A 20,795-nucleotide genomic window follows, 5' to 3' on the forward strand; every position below is an offset into this window, starting at 1 on the left:
GGATCATCCGCACACCCTGGCTCTGTGCCACACCGCAGGTAATGACCACGCATGTGACACCTACACGAGTGATGCCCAGACTCGCGCCCAGCGCGTACCTGGCCAGGCCATCCTCTAGTCCCCGCCACCCTAGGGACCACGGAGTCGACACGACAGCGTTATCGTATCGTGTGATCCAGTCGTCGCCCTGCAATAACGTAGGGGATGTCACTCAGTTTTATCCACTCCCGAGTGACCAGAGGAGCTCCACCGAGATAATAACTCATCCCGGCTTGGGCTCGTGAGACACATGCACCCAAAAACCATTTACGCCAATAAAACGGGATTTTTCTGATTAAAAACAATATGCACATAAACCCAATATGCAACTCACACCTCATAGCACAAATAATCAAGCAAACCCAAACAAACAAAACCAAGCACTCCGTCCTCAATCCATCTGACCCCCGAACTCCTCGGACTCAGTCCGGAATCAACCAACCAGCAGCAATAAATTATTGAATGAGCAATATATATTTAAATCTAAAAGTAGGGTTTGGAAAATATTTACAGCGCTATATGGTATTTTTAAAAAGCTTGCGGCGTTGCAAACGGCGGAGAAAAAACAACATAACAGTGAAAATTCACTGTGGTCGTGGGTTGTAAAATACTCACTTTTGAACGGGGACAAACCAAGGCTTGGGATTGATAGGGAATGGTCTAAGGATGATTATGAAGCTATTGGAAGTGGTGGTTGGCCGTGGGTGGCGGCGAAAACGGTGGTTGATGGCCGGATTTCCCAAAATGGAAAGCTAGCTCGTGGGAGCTGTTCCGGTGGCTATTAGAGGCCGGAAATGGGTGGGTTAGGACGGCAAGGAACTGGTGATGAAGTGGTGAAGAGGTGGTGGCCAGAGGTGGAGCGACGGCGGCGGATCGGGGCAAAATCCGTGGGGCTTCTTGGGCGTTTTCCGGCCAAACGGCTGGCCGGATGGGGCTGGGGTTCGGTGGGGTAGTGCGCCGGAGGGAGGGGGTTCGACCGGTGGGGGTGGTGTCGACCACGGTGGCCGGACGGCGGTGGGTCGGGGCTGGGGTGGCTTCCGGCGTGGGAGAGGAGAGAGAGAGAGGGTCGATGCACGGGAGAGAGGAAGGAAGAAGAAAAAAGAAAAGAAAAAAAAAAAGAAAAAGAAAAAGAAAGAAGAAAAAGAAAAGAGAAAAAAGGAAAAAGGAAAAAGGGAAAAAAGAGATGTAGGAAGAAATGAGGTCCAATCCTCACTCCGGACAACAAAACAAATCCGCCGAGAACGAGATTAAAAACTGTAAAACAAGTAAATAAATGAAACCCAACATCCAACAAATAAAAACAAATTTTAAAACGCAGTAATTTAAAATAAATAAAGCAATATATTAATTAAATTAAAAACAATCCTTTAGTGAAAAAAACACGCAAAAGCGGGTCATCACAAAAATAAAAGAACTAATATTTTAATTAAATTAAAATACTCATTCAGTGAAAATACACGTAAAAACGGGGATACCAAATAGGGATAATGCTCTCTCATGTCTGCTTCTCTCTCCCAAGAGAAAGCTTGAGCTAACGGATCTCCCCATGCCACATTTACGAGAGGTATTGTCTTGGATCTCAACTGTTGCTCTTTCCAATCCATAATCTGCGAAGGAACAACCTCATAAGTAAGATCCGGTTGCAGCTGAATATGCTTTGGGTCGACAAAGCGTGGCTCTTGTTGTCCAAAACTCTTCTTCCAGGATGATACATGGAAGACATTGTGAATTTCCCTAAAATATTCTGGCAATGCAATTCTATAAGCAACGGGCCCTACCTTCTCCAAAATCTGAAAATGGCCAACATATCTCGGATCCAGTTTCCTACTTTTACCAAAACGCTTAACTCCTTTAATGGGAGAGACTTTGAGATAAACCCAATCACCTTCTTCGAAAGATAAATCTCTCCTCCTTGTATCTGCGTAGCTTTTCTAACGACTCTGAGCTGCCGCCATTTTATCCCTTATAATCCAAACTTGACTTTGCATCTCTTGAATTATTTCGAGCCCAACTATTTTATTCTCCCCGACTTCATCCCAACACAATGGCGATCTGCACTTCCTCCCATAAAGAGCTTCATAAGGAGCCATTTGAATGGAAGCATGGAAGCTATTATTATAACCAAATTCTATGAGTGGCAAGTGATTTTTCCAACTTCCTTGAAATTCCATAACACATGCTCGCAACATATCTTCAAGGGTCTGAATAGTGCGCTCTGATTGGGCGTCCGTCTGAGGGTGATATGCAGTACTAAACTTCAACTTAGTACCCAATGCTGCCTGCAAACTTTTCCAAAACTGAGATGTGAACCTTGGGTCCCGATCCGATACAATACTCTTCGGTATGTCGTGCAACCGCACTATCTCTTTTACATACAAGTGAGTTAACTTTCCCAAGGAATCAGTGTTATTAACAGGCAAGAAATGAGCACTCTTAATTAACCGGTCAACAATCACCCAAACCGAGTTCTTTCCACTAGGAGTCCTTGGTAACCCCACTACAAAATCCATCATAATGTCGTCCCACTTCCACTCAGGAATAGGGAGGGGTTGGAGCATACCAGCGAGTCTTTGATGTTCGACCTTGACTTGACGGCATGTGTGACATCTCTCAATATAAAAGGCAATATCCTTCTTCATCCCTTCCCACCAATAATTTTTCTTCAAATCCCGATACATCTTCGTACTGCCAGGATGAACTGAATAAGGGGCCGCATGAGCTTCTGCCATGATTCGCTCTTTGAAGTCCGAATCTTTGGGGATTACTCTATGATCTCGAAACCGAAGAATTCCATCCTTATCCATACTATAATGCAATGGCCCTCTAGATTTTCTAACTCTTTTTCTAATATCTAACAGTTTCGTGTCCTTCCTTTGGAGAGTCTTCAATTCCTCAAAATCAACTACTCGAATATCAAGAATTGAAGATAACACTTCCTCTTGTTGTGAACTTTCAATAAGAAGTCTTCTCATCCCGCAAAGTAAAGAATCCCATCCTGACGATTCAGCTTCATCTTCCAAGTGTGACTTTCGACTCAAAGCATCAGCAACTATATTTGCCTTCCCTGGATGATACTTGATCTTGCCTTGGTAATCACTGATTAAATCTAGCCATCGCCTTTGCCTCATGTTTAGATTCTTCTAAGAAAACAAGTACTTCAAACTCTTATGATCGGTGTATACTTCGCAAACTTCTCCATACAAATAGTGCCGCCAGATCTTAAGAGCAAACACAATCGCAGCCAATTCTAAATCATGCGTCGGATAATTCTTCTCATGATCTTTCAGCTGACGAGATGCATAAGCAACAACCCGTCTCTCCTGCATAAGAACACATCCCAATCCAAATTTAGAAGCATCGCTAAAAACTACAAATGGCTTGTGCGATTCTGGAAGTGCCAATACTGGTGCAGTTGTCAATCTCTTCTTCAATTCTTGGAAACTTCTCTCGCACTTGTCTGACCAAATAAATTCTGCATTCTTTCTAGTCAAAGCAGTGAGAGGTCCGGATAAGTGAGAAAATCCCTTCACAAATCTTCGATAATATCCAGCAAGTCCCAAGAAACTCTGAATCTCACGCATGGTCGTTGGACGCTGCTATGACAAAATAGCTTCCACCTTGCTAGGATCAATAGCCACCCCGTCTCAGGAAATCACATGCCCAAGAAATTTGACTTCCTCCAACCAAAATTCACATTTGCTGAGCTTTGCATACAACTGGTGTTCTCTTAATTTCCCAAGTACTAGACGAAGATGATAGACATGCTCTTCAAAATCTCGGGAATAAATTAAAATATCATCAATGAAAACTACCACAAAGGAATCCAAATAAGGTCTAAATACCTGATTCATTAAATCCATAAAAGCTGTAGGGGCATTGGCTAACCCCAAAGGCATCACCTTAAATTCATAATGCCCATATCTCGATCTAAAAGTAGTTTTGGATATATCCTTATCTCTTATCCGCAACTGATAATATCCTGATCTCAAATCAATCTTCGAGAACACAGCTGCTCCTTGAAGCTGATCAAACAAATCGTCAATCCATGGAAGAGGATACTTATTCTTGATGGTCACCTTATTTAGTTCTCGATAATCAATGCACATTCTGAGAGTACCATCTTTCTTTTTAACAAACAACACTGACGCACCCCATGGCGAAGTACTTAGTCGAATAAACCCCTTATCTACCAATTCTTGCAACTGAACCTTCAACTCTTTTAATTCAGTTGGTGCCATACGGTAAGGGGCTTTATGTACAGGAGCCGCTCCAGGTTCCAAGTCAATAACAAACTCCAACTCACGAACAGGGGGTAACCCAGGCAAATCATCCACAAACACGTCAGGAAATTCTTCCACAACTGGGATATCTACTAAAGACTTCTTCTCAGATGGCGTAGACACCATTTGGATTAAGAAGGCATCCGCTCCACAAGCAATCTCTCTTCTCGCTTGAATTGCCGATATAACTACCGGCTTTTCTTTTAGTTTACTTCCCGCAAATTCCAAATAATCACCATCTGGGAGCTGAAAGCTAATTACTCGACTTCTACAATTAATACTCGTAGAATATCGATATAGCCAATCCATCCCAAGGATAATATCAAATCCCAGCAGCTTAAATACAACCAAATCTGCATCCAGAAACCTTCCACCAAAATTCAAAGGACAACCTAATGCAACTTTGGAACACCACACCACTTCACCATTTGGTAGAGTCACTATTAATGATTTTGGCAAGGGTCTCGTAACCAGATTACATATTCGAGCGAAAGTGGAAGATACAAACGACTGAGATGCACCCGAATCAAACAAAGTGCAAGCATAAAATTCATATAAACGGACTCTTCTTGAACCAATCACATTAACCAATGAAATCCAAATACAAAGAAAAAACCAAATCACACCAAAAATCAAATCCAAAATTAAATTAGATCCATACCTGTAATCACTCCAGCATCATGGGTCGCTGGTGCCTCGTCATCAACATTTTCGGGTGTAACAGCATATACCCGAGCTTGCACTGTTTGCCTCTGATTAGTTCTTCCACCACGTCGACCTCCACGGCTTCCTTAAACTGGCCTAGGAAACTCACGAGCAAAGTGTCCCTGCTGGCCACAATTATAGATCGAGCCCCACCCGAAGGGCACTCACCCACATGGGCTCTATTACAACTTCCGCAAACTGGCACCCGTCCTCCCATACGTACACCTGAGGCTGCTTGTGGTCGAGTCCCGGTCCGCTGAACAAAATTCTGAGGCGAACCAGAACTACTTCCTTCGCCAATAAAACTCCTCCTCTTTTGTCCTGGAGGGGAGCTCATACTCAAATTAATCTCTTGCTCTGCAAGAGTGGCCAAGTCAACTAAATCCTGAAAAGTGGTAATCCGGTGGCAGACTACCATTCTGTGTATATCAGGTCGCAAACCATCCTGGAAATGCTCGGCCTGCATCTCCTTTGTGGCAATGAGATGGGTAGCAAATCGCCCAAACTCTATAAATCTTCGGGCATACTGTTCCACGGTCATACTTCCTTGGACCAAGCTTGTAAATTCCCTTACTTTTTGTCTTCTCACAGAAGCCAGAAAGAAACGATCATTAAATTCATTCTTGAAGTGCCGCCAGGACACAGAGGCAAAAGACCCCAATTCTGACTCTAACATTACTCTTTTTGTCTCCCGCCATTCAGAAGCTGACCTTGTAACAAATAACTGGCATAAAGTACTTGTTGCGCCTCAGTGCAATCACATACTTCAAATGTCTTTTTTATATCTCTAATCCACTTTCCAGCCCAAAGTGGATCCTCTTCTCCCATGAAAGATGGGGTTCTATGCGCTAGAAAGCACTCATAGGTGCATCCAGCTTGCACCGCTCTACTAGGCTCTCCTTGTTGTGGCCTAAAATTTTGCTGTAGAAATTCCGTCATTTGACTTAACGCTTGAGCTATGGCATCGTCTCTCGGCAAATCATCCCGAGGCTCTTGAGTAGGCTTTCTTGGTCTTACCATCTTCCTGCCACAACACAACCTTTGACCCCATTTAAATATCGAATAAAACAAACAACATAAACCGAAACCAAGACCAAATAACAAGAAAATAAAATATACTAGCATACAATAACATAACTAAACAAATAAATACAAACAAGCTAACTCAAATAAATTCAAAACAAATAAAACATATCAAATAGCAAACTTTAAATAAAATCTAAAACTTTAAATAAAATAGATTTCAAATCACAGCTTTAAAAACTTTCTGGTACTACACCTATGGGACATGTGGTTTTACCCAGAGCCAAACCGCTCTGATACCACCTGTGATGCCCCCATTCCCACGTACGGACACGTGAAAATCGAAGAGTCGGGATGATGACAACATGGGTCACATATCCCATCGCCAAGTGCCAAGTGTGTGTACATGCAACAAGTGTACAATAAAAACACGTAGCGGATAATAAAAGTCTTATAACTAAGGACCAGAATTTTTCTTTAATATAAACCCGTTTAAAACATACATAATAAAATATTAAAAGTCACAAATACTGTTTCAAACCAAATTACAAGCCATAAAAACTAATAGAGATAATTTTTAAACATGAAAGACTTCAAGTCAAAACTCTGGTGGAGCCACCTCCTCGAGCTTAGCCTCCTCCTCTTCCTCCACATCTGCAACAAAGTCTATGGTACCAAAATGGTGCCGCAAGTAAGTAACATTCCAAACGCCACAAGATAAAAATATATTAAACTCAACAATATGCATGAAATAATGCCAAGTGCACATATCCCAGAAAATCCACATTTTTCCATGCACGCCAAAAAAAATTCCCTTTTGGCCCAAAACATATCCTTTAATCAAATCCTTGCCATTATCCCAGATAATGGCACAAACCAAAGAAACCACCATTTTTTCAGAAAATGGATCACAATAACCTCAAACAAAACCTCACCATTTTCTCAGAAAATGACCTGTATCCAATATTCAAAACTCGTTCCAATTTATTGCATGCACCATGATCTCCCCTAGGGATTATTCGCACACTCTGGCTCTTGTGCCACACCACAGGTAACGACTACGCATGTGACACCTAAACGAGTGATGCCCAGTCTCGCACCCAGCGCATACCTAAACTAGGTCATCCTCTAGTCCCCGCCAGCCTAGGGACCACGGAGTCGACAAGATAGCGTTACCGTATCCTGCGATCCGGTTATCGCCCAGCGACAACCCAGGGGATGTCACTCAGTATTATCCACTCCCGAGTGACCAGAGGAGCTCCATCGAGATAATACCCCATCCCGGCTTGGGGTCGTGATACACACACACCCGAAAATCTATTTATACAGATAAAACCAATTTTTCTCAATTTAATACATGCACATGAATGCACCATGCAATGCACACCTCAAGACACAATTTATCCAACAAATAACAATATCAACAATAACAAACAACTCCTTCCTCAAATCCATCCGACCCCCGACTCTTCGGACTCAATCCGGAATAACCAACCAGCCAATGAATTTATTGTAAAAGTAATAATATATTTAAATCTAAAATAGAGTTTGGAAAATACTTACAGCATTATATGATAATTTTTGAAGGATCAAGGAGCTGCAAACGGCAGAGAAAAGTAACGTAACAGTGTAAAATACAGTGTAGCCGTGGGTTGTAAAATACCCACTTTCGAACGGGGACAAACCAAGACTTGGGATTGATAGGGAATGGCCTAGATGTGTTTATGAAGCTAATGGAAGTGAGAGTTGGCCGTGGGTGGCGGTGGAAGTGAAAAACGGCAAAAACAAGGATGAGCTCGTGGGAGCTGCTCTGGCAATGGATTGGAGCTGGAAATGGGTGGTTTAGAACGGCAAGATATAGGTGATGAAGTGGTGAAGAGATGGTGGCCGGAGGTGGAACGACGGCGACGGAATGAGGGAAAAATTGTGTGGCTTGAAGGAGCTCGTGGTGGCTAACGGTGGCTTAGATGGAGGTGAAATTTGGTGGGGAGGTGCACCGGTCGGAGGGGAAGATTTCTGGGTCGGTGGTGTTGACCACGTCACCGGCGAGCGACGGTGCTGGGCGGCAGAAGGCAAACGGCGATAGTGAGGAGAGAGAGAGAGAGAGAGAGAGAGAGCGTACGTCGAGCGAAAGGAGAACGGAAGAGAAGAAGAAAAAGAAAAGGAAGAAAAGAGAAAGAAAAAGAAAAGAGAAAAAAGAAAAAGAGAAAAAGAAAATATGGGGAAAAGAATGAGATCCAATCCTCACCTCTGGAGTCCAGAAACTGATCCAACGAAAACAATTTTAAAAGCTATAAAACGATTAAAATAATTTAAACACCATATCAAGCTAAAATATAATAAATAACTAGTAAAACTAACAACATAATTTTAAATCCAAACACAAACTAAAATAAATTACACAGCAATTTAAACTCAAAATGATAATTAATATTAAGAAAGCTTTACAAAACCAATATTACAACTAATAAATCTAATTAAAATACAATAAATTAAAATAAAAGAACTAATATTTTAATTAAATTAAAATACTCCTTCAGTGAAAATACACGTAAAAACGGGGTATCACATTTTCTATATATTTATCTTGATTCATTGTGATTTTTGAATACATTGAATGCTTGAATAATCCCTGTGATATTCGAATGGGTTTATGAATGTTCTAACTATTAATTGTTCATGCTTAATCTTTAGTGATTAATTTTATTGGCCTTAACTAGTAAATCTTCCAGTTAGACAGAATTGGCTTTCTAATTTAATTGAAGTAGATTGATCGCAATATTCTAAATTATTAGATGGATTCTTGAAACCGTAGTAATTTTTAATATCTCTTTATTTTATCATTTTAGTTGTATTATGCTACTTTAAAAATTTTCACCTCAGTAATTTTATCTTCCATTCATTGTACATACCACTACTTTTATTTTCTCTTTGTAAATATCTTCCATCATTGTATGAGTTTGATTTTAAACACACTTTCCTTAAGGAGACGATCTATATGGACTTTATTCTTAATTATTACGCAACATCCTCCTGCATTTAGGATAGCCTTTGTGTTGCTCATTTTGGAGCGAGTCAAATTTAGTAAGAAACTTTTTAGCCTATTCTGCCAACTAGTGATGATTCTTGGTTGTAGAGATTGTAACCAATATCTTGCCTTGTCCCTCAAAGAAAAAGGAAACAATCTTAGTCTAATGATGTCTTCAATAACACCATTGATTTTTACTGTATTGCAAATCTCCATAAACATTACCAAATGAATATTAGGATCATCAAGTGGCAATCCACCGAATTGGGCTTGTTCCACCATACTGATTAAGGTTGGTTTGAGTTCAAAATTGTTGGGAATAATTATTTTTGACATCTTATACCAAAGTAGTTGTCATTTACAACTGGCCGTACATAATCCTTCAAGGTGCGTAGTTGTGCATCATGTTGTCCGTCAGCCATAGCTAGTACTTTCTTTTTTCTTCTTGATTTAAGAGTTCTTTCAATTTTTGAATCAAAATGAGTAATTTCAAGATATCTAGCACGACGCATCTAACGTAAAAAACACACATATAGAACAAAAATGAAAATAGCAATAAAATAAAATAAAATTCTAAATTAAAACTAAGATTGCTTAGTATCGATGTTGGCAAAAATAAGAAGAAATCAATCCCTGTCAATGGCGCCAAAAAATTGATCGGTGCAAAATTGCAAGTGCACAGTATCGTAGTTTTATAGTAAAGTGATGAGAAGAGTATTGTCCTTAGGGATTTGTAACTTATTTTTGACAAATACCGAAATTATACTAATCTCGACTTTATTTAGAGAAGTCACTAACATTTTTTTAATTGTAATTTGAAATAAAATCAATTCAAAGGAAAAGAAAGCGGTTGTTCGAATATCAAATTAATGAGAAAAAGAACTTTTGGGAAATCGATTTCACATAATCACTCACTATACTTTACTCATCTAACTAATTGAATTTAATTCTATCTGTTTGTTAGGGAATTCTCAAACGCATCCAAAAGCCCGATAGTCAATTAGAAATATCTTATTCATCATTTTACACAAGAGGATGGAAATTAATAAAGTAAGAAAGTATTAAGATCAACGATTTTAATACTACATAGGTTTTATATAAGTCTTTCGATCTCTATATTTACCTATGCTAAAATATCCAAATATATCCTATAATTCCCTATTTCGATAGCAAATCACAATATCAAAATCATCTAATTAATGACTAGTTAATTAGAAGGAATAAGCTCACATAATAAATCAGACAAATATAGAAGAGAATTATTTCAAATTAGTATAGAAAATCAAGTACAGTTTGAAACTAGATTACATCATTTTTCTAGAATAAAGAAAATTTAGTTTATGCTAAAAATTAAATTCAATATAAACGAATTCACCATAATTTTTTTAAGAGGAATGAAAGAAAATGAACACTAAAAAAAATACTCATCGTAGTCCATAATCTCATCCTTCAAGTCACAGCGTCCTTCTTCCAAAACTATCTAGAAAATCCAAATGAGCCGTCCCCTTTACGTCAATCCAAGAACCCAGCCAAAAAGCAAAAATAACTCCACCCACGTCTCTTGCGTCTTTATCAAAATGTTGTTGCTAGCTTTCGTGTCACGTGCGTGCGTCTCTTATATATTCAAACCGTCAGCTTGCATCCAATTCTCATGTCCAAGGGGCCCCAATGTAAATGAAATCTGCTCCGCATCATGGGTCGTCATTCCAAGTCAACCAAACCGCATGCATGTTTTGAGCTAAGTCAAAACCAAAAGAGCTTGTCATGCATGAAATTCTCTTTTTGAATTTGATGTATACCTTTTTTTTTTTAAACTTTTTCTCCTCCTTGTAGTTAGATGCCAATAGTGTAGATTCAAATGATTGCTTCTCTTTGCCAACGTCTCTTCCCTTTAAATTTGAGAATCTTCTTCTATCTTTAGCATATTCAAAAATTTAACTTGATATTTATTCTCAAATAGCAGTGGTGATCAACTTTTATATTCAAATAAATCTTCATTTAAATCTGAGAGTCCTTTAACAATAGGCTTCTAAAATTTAGATCTTCATTTTCTTCAAATTTGAAATAAAATTTAAAAGACAACAATGAAGCCTAAAATCAATAAAAAAATAAATAAAATTAGACTAAAATTTAAAGTTAAGAAGTGATAAAATATACTAAATTATGCAAGTCATCAACATGGTTGAATCATACATGTGATTATAAATTTGAATATTCAACCATTTCACGAACTTGAAACTTCTAATACATTCGGTTATGCATCAAATACTAACATATGCATCATAACATGTAGATTCGAGCACTGTAGCATCACAAATTATTTGCATGGTGAAAACCGAATACCAATCATGATAATATTAACCAACAAATAACATAGCAACAAATATTTAAGGAAACCGAATACATGGCATGATAAAAATGACATCAAATCAAACACAACAAAGCAAGTTTACACATCGTATACTTATATTATCCAAGAGTAAGTTGAAAGTCTACTTACAAAAATCCAACAACCAACAATGAGTAAGCTAAAAAATATATTTTAACACCCATTAGAATCGGTTATCCAAAACCCTAATCCATGTGTGTGAGTGAGTGTTGTGTTCTTGGCTTATGAAACTTATCTCCAAGACAAGAAATACCTCTCAACATTTCGAACTCTCCATTCTCAAGTCCAAAACTCTCATGAGATAAAAGCGCTAGTTAAGGCCGTGAAATTTACTTCTCTCAAAGATGTCATACTCAAGTGCTAAGGCAAGTGGGGTTTGGGTCTTCATCCCTTGAAAAGAAAACCCTAGCCTTCGCGAGGATGTGTGCCAGCATTTGTTCATGTGAAAAACTTCACCAATCTGAAACCCTCTTTCTCTCTTAGGCCATATGTGTGAGTGAGGAATGAGTGGTTGGTTTCTTACCTTGCGTGGCCTTCCTCCTTAGATGGTGTCTCTATTTTGTGGTGCACTAGAATAGTGTTTGCAAAAAGGTGGTGGTGGCATGAGTGGTGTTTGGATGGAGAGAAAGTGGTGGAAATTGAGAGAGAATGGTATGGCCAAATGATTCAAAAGAAAATTTCACCAAGTGACCAAAGGACTCCATGGTTTCGGCCCCTCCCCCTTATATAGGCATGTGATCCCTTCTTGAAAGACCAAAGACCCAAATGCATGGATGCAACTTGGCCATCTCTTATTGAAACCGAAAATTCCCTTCTAGTGTTGTTGTGCCCCTTTGTCTATTGGCTTCCCCTAGGTGTCACTTCCCCATGTATTCATCATTCCTTTTTCTAGAAGCCTTCTCTAACTAGTGACCTGTGTCAAAAGCACTTTTCTACAAACAAAGCTCTTTATATGCTTCACAAGTGGCAAAAGTAGGTGAAAAGTTATTGGGTAGACGTGTAGGGCTTCTTAGATCACCAATCCCTAAATTCTCTCGCCTCCATTTCCTCATATTATGTCCAGGTTCATTGCTCCTAGTGTAGGTCTCAAGTGAATGACAAATGACACTAAGGGATAGGTTAGGCGTGTGCCCTGCATCCTCTAGGGTTTCTAAACCCTAAATCCAAGTTGAGGCTATATTTGCATGGGCCTTGTGGGCCTCCCTAGTTGGCTTAGATGCCTAGTGCATCAAGTCAAAATTTCTAAGTGGGTCTCACCACCTTGCATGGCCCAACAACTATGTATAACCCAAGAATAATACATGCTCAAGGGCTTGGCTAAGTCTAGGTCATCACAATTAGCTTACAAATTCTTACCACACATGTGATGGTGGGACTTTTCCTTTTCACATTCTTATTGTGGCTTGCCTGCCTAGACATGTGTCATTTTCCTAGCGTGTGTTGATTGTTCACCTCTCTCACTTGTTGCTTTGTGCAAGGTGTGCCTCCCTTCTTTCCAAATGGGACGTTTTAGCCTTGGCCCAATTTCCACTTCTTGTCATTTCATCTTTCCATAATCGTTGGCCTTCTTCATCTTTTTTTCCTTCTCCTTCCTCCTCCTGCTTTGCACTTTATATTACTCTTGCACTCTTCATGGCTCCTACAAACCTTGCAAGAAACACCTCTTGATCTTCTCGTTCACATAAGTCACGAAACGACACTACTATTGAGACGATTCTCATCGATGTATGCAGCACTTCCAACAACCACCTGCAAATAGAGAAACAATCTTGGGCAATCCCAATAAGGGATGCGTCCAATGGTTAAGTTAAATAGAAGCTAGAGTCTCTTAATCAATCTAATCATCTTATAATACGAGGGGTGTATTTATAGGGTTTAAGTGGTCTCACATGGTGAAGTCTTTCTCGTGGATACAATATTGGAGATGATGATGCCCCGTCAGTGAAGGTATCTCTAAGCTAGCTATTGTCAGCGTGAATCTCCTTCTAGATAAACCTCGTCGGGTAAGGTTCCCTGCTAACATGAATTTTCTTTTCGAATTCCTATCATGGCCTGCCTTCTTGGACACACGTCCTTTTCCAGGTGTGTGTTAATGGTTCACCTAACAAATCCTCACCCATTCAAGGGTTCGCTTGACACTATCACCAGTTGCTTTGTACAACATGAATCCTGAGATTATTTTCGGCGTGCCTTCCTTTTTTCCAACACATGGTGTTTTACACTTGGCCTAATTTCCCCTCATCTAGTCCTTTCATCTTCCCATAATTGTTGGTCTTCTTCATTCTCTTCCCTTCTCCTTCTTCTCTCTCACTTCTTTCTCTTATTCTGTTGACTCTCACTCTTTCAATTCTTCTTACCTTACACTCTCCTTTGCTCTTGGAAACCCTACCAGAAACACCTCTCGATCTTCTCTTTCGCATTGGTCTTCGGACGACGCTCACTGGAACCCCTCTCTGGGCATGATTCTAAACACATTACTAGGGTGGACTTCACCCACTCTATCACCTTTAAGGAGACTCGATGGGTTGTGACCACCACTCTAGTGGAGTTAGACTCTGCGAGGGAATGGTTTGGAATCCTAGATTCTATCTGATTGATTCTTCTCGACTCACTCAGTGGCATAGTCACCAATTAATGGGCCAATGAGCATGTTAGTTTGTACATTGGGATGTTCTCGATGAAATTAAGGCTTAAGTTCTATCACCCCATTTGAGACATTCTTGATTATTATTGGCTTGCATGTTGGGTTGTATATTGTTGGCTTGCTATGTATTGCAAAGAGAAGCCCCTGAGGCTGTTGGGGTTGAGATAAGACTTTATGGGATGAGAATCTATGTGATGTGATGAGATGAGTTTTACATGCTTTAGAAGAGGGTGATTCCTCGCCTAAGTGATACATATATATATACACACACACTTGAGTTTTGCATAGAGGGTAATTCTTCAGAGGGTGATTCCTCCCCATTCTTATATACTTGTGTTTTACTTGAAGGGTGATCCCTCGCCATGACTTTGAATGCATGTGTTTTGCTTAGAAGGTGATTCCTTGCCATGCACAAATACACGTGTTCACAGATCTTTTACATGAAACTATGCATTACATCTTTGTATGCATTGTTTCTCATTAGTAGTCTTGTCATATCTGTTTAACCTACTTATGATTTTGTTTATCGGAACCGTAGACTTTGATTCAGAGTTAGCCCTAGGAGAAGTACCCAAGTAAGAAGGACCAACCCCGCTTGAGCAGTAGATTCGGAGACCTATCTCTATTAATAGTATTTGTATTATTTTGGAACTATATTATTTAGTCAGGTGACAAATCATGTATGGCTTTTCATACCTAGATGTAGGAAATGAACATATGGTACGATATAATATTTGAGTTGTGACAATGACATATGGATATTTATGTTAATAGATCAACCTATTTATGACCTCTAGTAGGGATAGTACTTTAGTCTTTGACTAAACCTTTACTTATTCTGTTGTGGTATAATTGAATAGTTACTGACACGTATACTTCCTTGTGAACATTGCACATGCCTACTCCCAATTTGAACTCTGGGTGTTGCTAACGGCTAACACCCTTGGCACCACGGATCCTCGCTAGGTCCTTTACCAAGGAACAGAGTGCTACAACTTGATATCAAAGCGTTTACACGACTTTGGGTAAATCCATACTATCAATTAGGAATAGTACCAGAAATGTAGGACCTAATCTTTAGTATCATAAACTTTAATTTTAGAATATTGTAGGCTTGATTTGCATATAAAAGGTGAGGATTAAGCTAGAAAGCGATAGGTTTCAGTTATATGGCAAGGTCCGAGTATGGTGTGACTGAGAGTTCTACGAAACAAGCAATCTATGTGTAATCGCGAGGGGGAACAATTGGGTGAAAGGAGATATAGCGAATTAATAAGGACGCTTAACCCATCTTAGACGTGCTGTAGTAGCAACATGAATTTTATTAATGTCATATGCAAATTAAGCAAGTCAATTCCACCAGGGATGATGCATGTATGAACGATTTCTAGTTTACTATATTACCCAAGGTTCTTTGGTAACAAAGGACCGATGAAGGAAGAGAGATGGACCGTGGATATTGAGAGGACTTTCGAGGTGTGCAGTTGCATTGAAAGTCATAATGCACTATGCGCGAGCTACTTGCTCCAAGGAGAGGCAGCAATATGGTGGAATGCCAAGAGGCAACTTCTTACCCTAAACACGATCTAGAACTTGCAACCGTGGTATCTGCTTTGAAGATTTAGTGATACTACCAGTATCTTGAGGAGTGCGAGGTGTACACAAACCATAGGAGTTTGAGACACCTCATCCAAAAGAATCTTAACATGAGGCAACGAAGATGGCTGGAACCATCAGTGACTACTGGTTGAAATCAAGTCTCACCTAGGAAAAGTGAACTTAGGGCTGGTTTGGATTCAGAGATGAAATGAGATGGTTTTAGATTAAAGATAAAACTTAAATAAAATATTGTTATTATTGTTTTGAGATTCGAAAAAGTTGAATTGTTTATTATATTTTGTGTGAAAATTTGGAAAAGCTGTAATGATAAGATGAGATGAGATGAAACACCTTCCCAATCTAAACGATGCCTTAGCCGTTGATGCACTAAATTGTAAGTCAGGTTCTAAGGGTGTGGAAGATTCTTTGGGGATGGACTCACTTTTGGAAGGGATGAGACACTTATCGTTGAAGGACTTGCCATTAAAGGAGGTTCTCATGGCTATGCAGTAGTTAAGAGTGAGGGAGTTCGATGAGTTAAAGTATCAGTAGAGGAAAGACCCAAAATTGTTGGAGTAAACTCACTCGGTTGTATGTACGGGAGATAGTTTACAAAGAGTGCCTAAAACTATAGTGTTAGACCGAGATTCGAGGTTTATGTCTCATTTTTGGAAGAGTTTACAGGAGGTGATGGGCACTAAGCTAAAATTCAGTAGTGCTTTCCATCCCCAAACTAACAGACAGTCGGAAAGGACCACTAGACACTAGAATACATGCTAAGAGCATGCGTATTGAATTTTAAGGGACTCTGGGAGAGCCACATCCCACTCATTGAGTTTGCATACGATAATAGTTACCAGGCAACCATTTAGATGGCCCCATATAAGGCATTGTAAGAGAGGAGATGTAGGTATTTGGTACAATTGATGCTTAAGGAGAAAGAGCGTAAAGAGGTACAAGGTATATCAGTAGTAAGTGAGTTCCCAGAGGTGTTTGGAGAATTGTCAGGATTACTACCTCTCCTAAGGAAGTCGAATCTTTTATCAAGTTGGAACTTAGGACAGTTTCTGTAACAGCCTGCTAGAAATTTAATGGTGAAATTTCTATAAACTTTAGGAACCTTGTGAAAACTCCGTAAGTTTTCATAAATCGACTAATCGCAAAGGTTTTAGTCTGTCAACATAGTCAATGTCATCACTCACTCTGGTGCCAGAAATACGATTTAATTGTTTGGGGTAGTTAGAAGTGTCAGAATACATTATGGTCTGCGCCACTAGACTCAGTTGATTATTTAGGATTTTATGGCGCAATAACTCATTTTCATAATTTCGGACGAAACGCCTGTTCGAAATTGTGAATTTACTTTTAGGGGAACTTCAGGGTTGAGTTTTGGTAAACGATTTTCACTGTAGGTTAATATGAATATTTAAGATTTTTCAATACTAAGTTTATTATGGCTTTTTTGGGAGTGAATAGTAACCTCAATTAGCGTACTAAGTACAGTGTTTTCAAAATCACAGTATGAAATGTCTAAATTAGGTTAGAGAAGTTTTATTTAGACACTTAGCAAGATCTTAGCCACACATAGTGAATATTATTAGACACTTGACACAAAGAGAAACCATTAGATGGATTTGTGAAGGAAATCAAAGTATGAGATCATACCACCTAAGCAAAACTTTTTCCATCTAATCAACCAAATTGAGCCAGATCAAAGAGGGTTTCAAATCTAGTAAAACCCTAAATGATTGGAATCCAATTGAAACCCCAAAAGCTTGGTTGAAACCGAAACCCTAAACGGTTTCTCCAAACCCTAAAGTTGGCCTTCAAACCCTTTTTAATCCAATTTCTAGCATTGTGTTTAATCACTTGATTAAATCATTTCCACTTGCTATTAATTTCTCAAATCCTTGTTATGACATCATTATCCAACCTTTTAAATCTTGGAAATTTGATTGGGTCAAGAAAAATTGGATTTGGACTTGATAACATCTCAAACCCTAACCAAACCCCTTTTAAACCCCAAATTGAAGCCCACTTTGTTGAGGCCTACCAGGGCCCACGAATTTGACCACTTTGGCAAAGTTTTTTGAAGAATTTTCCTCCCCCATATGGCAGACCATCCACTGCCCTTGGCTGTACCCAATAGTGCATTGATGAGATGGAGAAACCCACCCCATCAACCTCCATACCTCACAGCTTCTGCAGGCAGTCCTTTGCCCCTCACTATTCTCCATTTTATGTCACATAGCCACCTCCAATCAAGGATCATTCAGGTACATATCTTCCCCCTACAGAAGTTTTGAGTCGTGCAAGATACAATTCCTTCCCTTTCATCACTTCTTCACCCCGTTCTTAGAGAGAAACCCAAAAGAGCTCTCTCGGGCAGATTTATGGGTCTTTTTACGTGGAGCTTTTTTACCCTTTGTAAGTATTTTCACACGATGACTCTTGCATAAAATTTGTTCTTCTTTGAGTGTAGTTTCCGTAGGTATATTATTTGTCTCATTCCATGGTCATTTGCTTGGTCAAAATTATTTTTGACCGTGGAAAGGTTTTTCTGGGCATAAAACTGGAGAGTATGTTATGTTTTGGAGTTTTTGACCAAGCTAATGGACATAGCTTGGTCTGAAAATTTTATGGAGTGTTTTTATCATATTTTTATGAGTATCCATTGAGGTTTTGTTGCATGAATAAAGTTTTTGATGATAGATTTTCTTAGATCTAGAAACTTGAAAACTGAAAGTGGAAAAACAGTTTTTGTTTGAAGAAAGTTTGAATATTTCAAAGTTTGATCTTACTCTAAAGGCTTTGATATTTTTATATGATGATACACAATCTATTATTTTCATGTTAGGATGTTATTTTGAAGATATTTAGTATTAGTTTTAAGGATATGATTTTTCTATGCAAGAGGATTTCGGTTAGGCCTAAGATTTGATGTTTGTGGGTTAGATCCATGTTTTATTGATTTTTAGCCATGTGATTTTAAGTTTGATGGTTGGATATTCTTTAGGATACATTTTTAAACCATGTGATGTTTTAGTTTGAAGATCTCACATTCTTAAGCCATTGATCAAGATATTTATCCATGCTAGTAGAGGAAAAAGTTTCTGTTTTTGGACTAAGTGTAAAACCAAAAACTCCAAGTATTATTTTGTGATTCAAGTGTTTGGATCTTTTTACAAAAAGTTTGGTGTTGATTATTAGCTTTTTCTAAATGGATATTTTAATTTAGGTTTTAAACTTAGGATGAGAAGATCCTTGTTGCAAAATTTTGGGTTATGCATGAGTTTTGAAGTTGGAAGGAATTACAACAAAAATCAAGAGAAATGGCCTATGAATGTTTCGGCTATAGTGTGTTTTCCATAGTTTTGATTTGTTTTAAATTTTTCTAAGTTGATATTTGAGTCTAGGACAAAATTTCATGATGAATGTAAATTTTGAAATTTTTTGGAGTTAAGATGTGAAATCCTTAAATTTGGGGTAAAATTGTCATTTTCCCACATGTAGAGGGTAAAATGGTAATTTTACTCTAAGTTAACTTGTTTTCATGTTTCTAATTATTAGTAATTAAATTTCTAACTTGTAGAATATCCTTTTACAGTTCCTCATGTTTCGCGCTTTATTTTCATAGAACGCAACAAACGAGATAAGTTAGCTTCTAATTTACTATCAGTTTACTGTGTATGTATGATGGACAAGAGAACTACAATTTATGTATGTATGTTATCATATATATACCATGTCATGCCACGTCATTACATGTTTATCTATTATGTATGATTTATTCTGTCACGAATATTTATCTATTACACAGTATATTCTGTCACATATTGCTATATGTTATAAGTATGTCATATCATGTAATATTCACCAGTGCAAGTATGTCATGTTAAGTAAAGAAGTCAGATCAAGTTTATGTTAAGTCAAGTTTGAGATCACGTTCTTGTTAAGTTATTCATGTCAATCACGACCCTAAGTGCTAAGATGGGGTAATATCCTAGTGAAACTCCTTTGTTCACGCTGGAGTGTCTAAATAGGTGTAAAATTCCTTGGGTTGATGAAGTATAGTCAACAGGTTGCGAATGGGGCATAACTAGCTGGTCACTGGAGCGCGTCGGGCACTAACGCCAATGGAGCCATATTTTATTTTACGTGTGTTCACAGCAAGTGTGGCACAAACAATTCATGAGGCCACAACAACTATGGAGCATGAAGTATGGGGCCACAACAACTGTGAAGCATACACTACGTGAGATACAACAATTGTAACACGTAGAATACGTGGGGCCACAACAACTGTGGAGTGCATATTAACACACTCACAGCTGGTGTAGATACCTGTGTTGTGATGTGGTAATCGGCAGGGACACATGGCTCAAAAGGACCCGTGTAGCACCCATATGGTCACGTTCTTAATTAAGTCTATTAAACAAGATTCCATGTTCATGTCAAGAAGTTAAGAATAAACAATCATGGTAACCTCATGAGATAAGAATACACCATCATGGTAACCCCATGAGATAAGAATAAGCAACTATAGTGACCCCATGAGATAAGAATAAGCAATCATGGTGACCCCATGAGATAAGAATAAGTTTCAGATCAAGTTTATGTTATGTTCATGTTTACGTTAAATTTCAAATTCATGTTCATATCATGTTATGTTCACATTTATGTTATATTCAAACTCACGTTCATGTTATGTTCTGTTCATGTTCACGTTATGTTTCAAGTTCACGTTCATGTCATGTTATATTCACGTACATGTTATGTTCAAGTTCACGTTTATGTTATGTTATGTTCATGTTTATATTATGTCTCAAGTTCATGTTTATGTCATGTTATGCTCAGGTTTATATTAAATTCAAGTTCATGTTTATGTTATATATGTTCACGTTCATGCTATGATTCAAGTCCATGTTATATTTCAAGTTTACGTTCATGTTATGTTGCTAGCCCATGTTATATTATAAGTTCAAGTTCATGTCATGTCAAGTCAAGTTCAGTTCAGATTATATCAGTTATGCCATGCTATATGTCAAGTTATGCTATGCTTACTTACGATTTTAATTATGTATTCAT

Source organism: Carya illinoinensis, chromosome 14 (genome assembly GCF_018687715.1).
Source record: "Carya illinoinensis cultivar Pawnee chromosome 14, C.illinoinensisPawnee_v1, whole genome shotgun sequence".
In the NCBI taxonomy this organism is placed as follows: domain Eukaryota; kingdom Viridiplantae; phylum Streptophyta; class Magnoliopsida; order Fagales; family Juglandaceae; genus Carya; species Carya illinoinensis.